This window comes from Hordeum vulgare, chromosome 7H (genome assembly GCF_904849725.1).
Source record: "Hordeum vulgare subsp. vulgare chromosome 7H, MorexV3_pseudomolecules_assembly, whole genome shotgun sequence".
Classification (NCBI taxonomy): domain Eukaryota; kingdom Viridiplantae; phylum Streptophyta; class Magnoliopsida; order Poales; family Poaceae; genus Hordeum; species Hordeum vulgare.
This window is the reverse complement of record NC_058524.1, coordinates 183,653,736-183,659,756: the sequence shown is the minus strand read 5'-3', so window position 1 is coordinate 183,659,756 and position 6,021 is coordinate 183,653,736. Positions and strand designations below refer to the sequence as shown.

At 43.1% G+C, this 6,021-nt stretch overlaps 1 non-coding gene across 1 annotated transcript; it reads right to left on the bottom strand.

The window, feature by feature from the left end:
• Positions 1-243: 243 nt before the first annotated feature.
• On the bottom strand, positions 244-316 carry TRNAR-UCU. The gene has a single exon. It is a non-coding gene; the product is annotated as a tRNA-Arg (tRNA).
• Between the last annotated feature and the right edge of the window lie 5,705 nt (positions 317-6,021).

Sequence of the window (6,021 nt, the reverse complement as noted above, 5' to 3'; positions counted from 1 at the left end):
ATCCAGACTTGCGATCGAGCACGACGTCGACTCCAAGCAGTCAAACAGACGGGTCTAACATTCTATTATGATGATTTCGTGTGTTCAAGAAACGGAAACCACACGTGAGATGGGGGTAATCTGGGATGAAGAAAATTTCATTCTAAAGCATCTCTATTGTGTTCGACGGATTTTGCAAGAGCAGACATAAAAAAGAATTCATGGACTAAGTCGAAGAGGCGGTATTCACAGAAAAAAGGAGAGCACGCCCGGTGGGACTCGAACCCACAATCGCTTGATTAGAAGTCAAACGCCTTATCCATTAGGCCACGGGCGCTCGGTGTTGTTATGTTCCCCTTAATGTTAATTATCCACTCGACCGTACCGTTTTCTCGATTGCACACTTATCGACCACCATGGTATATACCACGAAAAAAAAGAGAGAAGTCCATGATCCTGTCACCCATCCATGAAGAAGTGCAATATGCAGTTTTATCCATGACTTTTTGCAGCCAAGGCCTTCATTTGGTCTACCCGCAAAAAAAAAAAAAAGCCTTCATTTGGTCTACCCGCAAAAAAAAAAAGCCTTCATTTGGTCTACCCGCAAAAAAAAAAGAGAAAGGCCTTCAGTTGGTCTACCCGCAAAAAAAGGCCTTTAGTTGATCTAATAACAACCTATCACAAGCTGGATCCAAAAAAAAATCAAAAAAACCAACCTCCGGTCAGGTGTCCCGTTGATGAGGAGAAAAGTTTGCTATCTCGGCAAATCAATAGGGAATTATCCATCCATGCATGGCATGCCACCCAAATTCCTAGGTTTGATTTCATATACGCTCTCATTTCTGTTATCCAATTGTACAACAGAGAAATACTATGTCAATTAGACCTGCACAGTATCAAACAACGAATGGTCGAACATAACTAATGAAACATGGGGCGACGCGATCTGCACCAACTTCGGCCCCATCGCCTTCTCATCCTACTACTCGTCGCGTCGAAGTCCAGCGTCGCATGAAGCTTGTGCGGAGTGCGGTGACGATGAAGCCTCTCTCTTCTATTTGCTCCAGCGGATCCCCATGCGACGGCTGGCGGCACGTGTAGCACCGAGGCGACGAGTGACGGTGGTCGTTTAATGTTTGGACGTCGGATCAGCAGATCGATTTAATTGAGAGGCGACACCCAAGCTGGGTCGTTTGCCCATCCATCGTGTGTTTCAAGTGGTTGGGGACATCTCCAAGTCCCCATGCACGCTATGGGAGGATGCGCTCCTGCAACACCTGATTGTAGCGTTTGCCAACGCCTAGCATAACGCATGAGGACACAATGTGATTCGTCGACTTCTCCTCTACTTTTATTTCCGGTGTGGTACGGCCAGGCCACGAAGCCATCCTACGGTGGTTGTCGGCTATCTTAGTTGATGGTGACACATTGTGTCGACTGGCGATAGAATTGCTCACATATGCTCGACTCTGATCCTTGAAAGGTGCTTTCTTTCTAAAAGCATTGTTGTTGAAGAACAATGTTGTTCTTGTGGCGTGAAGAGAGAGTTGGTGTCGATATGGTCATTATTATAGTTTGTCGGTCATTAATTTGATCGTTGTGGGGGTTCTTATTATTTTTTTCTCGCCTAAGAGTAGATTTGATCTTGTGACTTTACACTTTTCGGACGTATTATTTATGTGTGTGCATTAGTGCTGACTCTGTACATTCTAATTATACAGACTCGATGTATGTTTATTGTGCTTGTATCTACTTCTCGTGCTTCTTGTAACAATGATGCAACGTGAAGGGCTTGTGGCCAAACTTGGTGTTTCTATGCTTGAATAATTTTTGGATGTAGGGGTCATACCTCGCAACTTAGACACTGCTCGGTGATGCATGATTCAGTTGGTTGATGCATCCGGACGATCGGTTGCATTGGTCATGAATAGTGCTCCAAAGATGCCCAAGAGAACCTTGCGTATGGCTCGATTGCACCTCCATGGAGTTGTAGTTGTCCGTAATTTTACTCCAAAACATAGTCTTTGTTTGATTTGTTTTAGTTGTATCCATGGGGAGATCTTCATCCAAGCAATGCAAAGAGCAACATCTTTTTTTGCATTGTAGTTGGTGTGCATGATCTTAACGTCCCCGTGCTTTCTTCGGTCACCTACACAACCTCTTTTTCATCGGCCACCACCACCTCGGCCTCCTCCTCTTCCTCGGCCACATCCGCCCTCTCCATGTCTTGGGCCACCTCTGAATGATGCCAAATGGAGTCGTAGTAGAGATCATCAAGTCCCATCGTGATTGAGAACTCCAAAGACACTAAGAATGTGGTTGTGTTCATCTGCGTACTACAAAAACAAAACAACTAAATTAAACCACCATTGATGACCAAAAATCACTATCGGTTGAAATGATGAAGAGGTGTTTAGTTACCTTGTTGGCATGTCATCGAGCACTTGGCGTCCGCGACCTTTCTTGCCGGCTGCAGCAGCCAAACGCGCCGGAGCCGTGCCCGTGGGTGTCGCCGTAGAGGTTGCACGTGTCAACGGCCGTGGACGGGGCATTGTTGGTCACATTTTCTTTTTCTGCGTGGCCTCCTTGTATAGGGACGATGCCGCCACCGTCCGTTTTTGAGCTCTTTTGGCATCGCCGGGAGCGGCGGTACGTCAACGAAAAGGCGGTCGACACCCTGACGCCCTTTGCCGCGGTTGGAGCCGGAGTAGGAACGGTCATCAACGGGGGCGGCAAGGCGTGGTGGCGTGTGTCGACAGAAATAGGAGGCAGGAGTTTTGCTCAGCCGCACCCGTGATGAGTATATTTAGGGAGAATGGGGGAGGCGGGGGGGGGTGGTAATTTGGCCTCCTTTATTTGTTTTAGGGGATCAGCTAGGTTTACCATAAGGGAGGGTAACAAAAATTATCCTCTCTTAGGGTGGGGTAGGGGATTGGTTAGAGCCTTATAAGCAACTTAGTAAGTGAGGAAATCGTGCATGTATGAACTTGTTTCTGTTCGAGTATGCTCCATGTTATTTTTACATCTTGTGTCGGTCCTGATTAGTGTAAGTAGCCTTTAGCTAGAACTCTTTGTCAACCAAGCAACACTACAGTGCCCGAGGTTGCGTCGAGAAGTTCCCCTTGGAGGTCAGTATGACCTATGTCAGGTATGCGACTGCATTTGGGGCCAGGCTTTTGTGTTGGCTGTCTTAGCACGATTCTGGGATGCCTCACGATGGAATGTAAACAACCGAAGGAAATCAACAGCTTGACCTTGTAACACGGAAGCAAATAAGGTGGCTCGTGAAATTGCTAGGTTAGGCTGCGCGTAATGGGAGTATCATAGGTAGTATCATGCATGCCAACTAGGCAATTTTGATGAGATGGCATAGAATTAAATGAAGAAAGAGAGGGTTGAGTATCATATCATGATACCGTATCATATTAAATGATGTGCTACTATGTGTCTTGTATGGCAATAAATGAACTACTCTATGATACTAACATATGATACTATGCATTACGAATGTGGTATCATAGACTAGTATAATATGCATGATACTAGTATATGATACTACCCATTACAACCAGCGTGCGAAACTTTCATCCAACTAGAGATTGGTTTGAGAAGCCAATAAATGATATTGTATTTTTTTTATGGGAGCTGAAGATGTGGGAGCTGAAGATTTATAAGAAAATTCAGATTTTCTGTTGGAGGGTTCTTCACGGAATTCTAGCATTAAAAAATATCTTACTAAAAGCATTTACAGGCAGACCCCTCAAATAACACCTCATACACTTGCGGACGGGCTCGATCAGTGACCAGACATAAAGAAAAAAGATGACCCAACCAAATCCCTCGTATGAACCTTATACGCCTGGGTCACCGCAAAACCCTCATATCTATCTCAAATATGGAGAGGATACGAGGGCTCGCGGACGCGTTCTGTCACTCCATCACATAGGACATGATCCCATCACGGATCACTTTTTATTATTATTATTATTTTCTCTCTCTCTCTTTCTGTTCATCAATACGTGCAAATGACCCACCATATGAGGACAAAAATAAAAAATACATCTGCACGAACGAATAAATAGAAGTCACTTTCGGTCACTGACCGGACGCATCCGCGAATGTTTAGCGGGTGATGTTTGTAATGTCCTAGATGCTCTCTTTTTTATAAAGGGATTTTATTACTTAAAAGTTTAAGCATTAGACCTGGCCTATGCATAACTAGGATGCACACATCGACAGTTAAAACAACAACAAAAGATAGTGAAACAACAACCGACGTAATACAATCATGTAAGAGTAAATCGTAGTCGCGTATGAAGGACTTATTCGGAGATCACGCTGCCATCCATGTGGGATAAAAATATCCCTCACCACTTTCTCCAATCGCACAGAAGTTGTGTAAAAAGGTCTCGAAACTCCGTCCGTTGTAATGTGAACCACGAACGGAGAATACATGTGCATCAGAAGGTAACCTGTAGACGAGAGTAGTTTTTACCGTTAAAAACCTTATCATTTCTACTGAGCCATAACGACCATATAACGACAAGCGCTCCTACCCTTAAAATGGTTCTAAACTTAGTATCAATCCCGAATAACCAGTTACCAAAAACATTGGCAACTGAAGTAGGTGGATACAAGTTGGAAGCCATATGGATAGCTGACCAAATAGATCGTGCAAACTGGCAATCGAAGAGTAAGTGTTTTATTGTCTCTTCTTGAGGACAGAATACACACTTCGTGTTGCCATGTCAGTTCCGCTTGACAAGGTTATCTTTAGTTAAAATGACCCTTTTCCGAAGGTACCACATAAATATCTTTAGTTTTAGTGGAACATTCATGCATCATATTTTTTTGTTATTATTGACTGACACTTCCGCCTGTGTCAGCGTCCTATACATGGAATCTACTAAGAATTTTCCATTCTCACATAGATTCCAATGAAACTCATCGAAACCTTGTGACAGCTGAACCGAGGCCAGGCGTCCCAACTAAGCATTCCAAGACTGTAGTCTCATACCAATTAAGTCCCTTCTAAACGTCACGACCGATGGCGAAACTTGCATAACGGAAGCAAGCGTATCACCTTTGTGTCGCACAATATTATATAGAGCCGGATATTGTTCTCGAAGGATGGTATTTCCTAACCACTTGTCCTTCCAAAATCTAATTCCTGAACCATCTTTAATCTTAAATACCCCAAAACGAAAGAAATGATTCTTAGTCGTCATTAGGTCAGCCCAAAAATGTAAGTCACCAGGTCTTCACTGGACCTGTGATAGCGGTTTTGTGCCCTTGTATTTTTATTTAAGGAGTGTTTGGGAGACACCATCCTTCATAAGTAGCTTAAACAACCACTTACCCAACAGGGTTGAGTTCTTAATCTGTAAGTCATGTATCGCTAGTCCTCCCTGGTTTTTTGGTCGGCATACAACGTTTCATTTAGCCAGTCAATACTTCTTTTTCTTATTATCCCCTTGCTAAAAGAATCTCGATCGAAAATATTCCAATCTTTGCAGAACTCTTTTGGATAGTTGGAAGAAAGATATCATATAGAGTACCATATTAGTGAGTACTAAATTTATGAAAACGGTCTTCCTTCCAGAGATAACAATTTTCATTTCCAACTGCAAGTCTGCAAAATTTTTCCTTTCCAACTCGCAAGTCTTTTTTGCATACGCTCTTCGACGTGTTTCCATTCCGCATTCGTTAATCTCCTATAATGTATTGGTATACCTAAATACTTAATAAGAAATTGTCCTTGCTCACATCCGAATAGCTCGGCATATTGAGCAGCTACATTCTAAGCCTCGTCAAAGCAGACAATTTATTTTTTTTAAAATTAATTTTCAATCCTGATAGCTGTTCAAAAGCTGATAATATTAATTTTAGATTCACTGCTTTCTCTTTCTAGGTCGTATTCCATAAAAAGAATCGTATTCGTCATGAAGGCCATTTGCCACAAAGGAGCCAAAGATGTTAGGCACCTCCTGTTCACTTGTGACAGTGCTGTTTATCTTTGGGAGAAACTAAGACTTGAGAAGC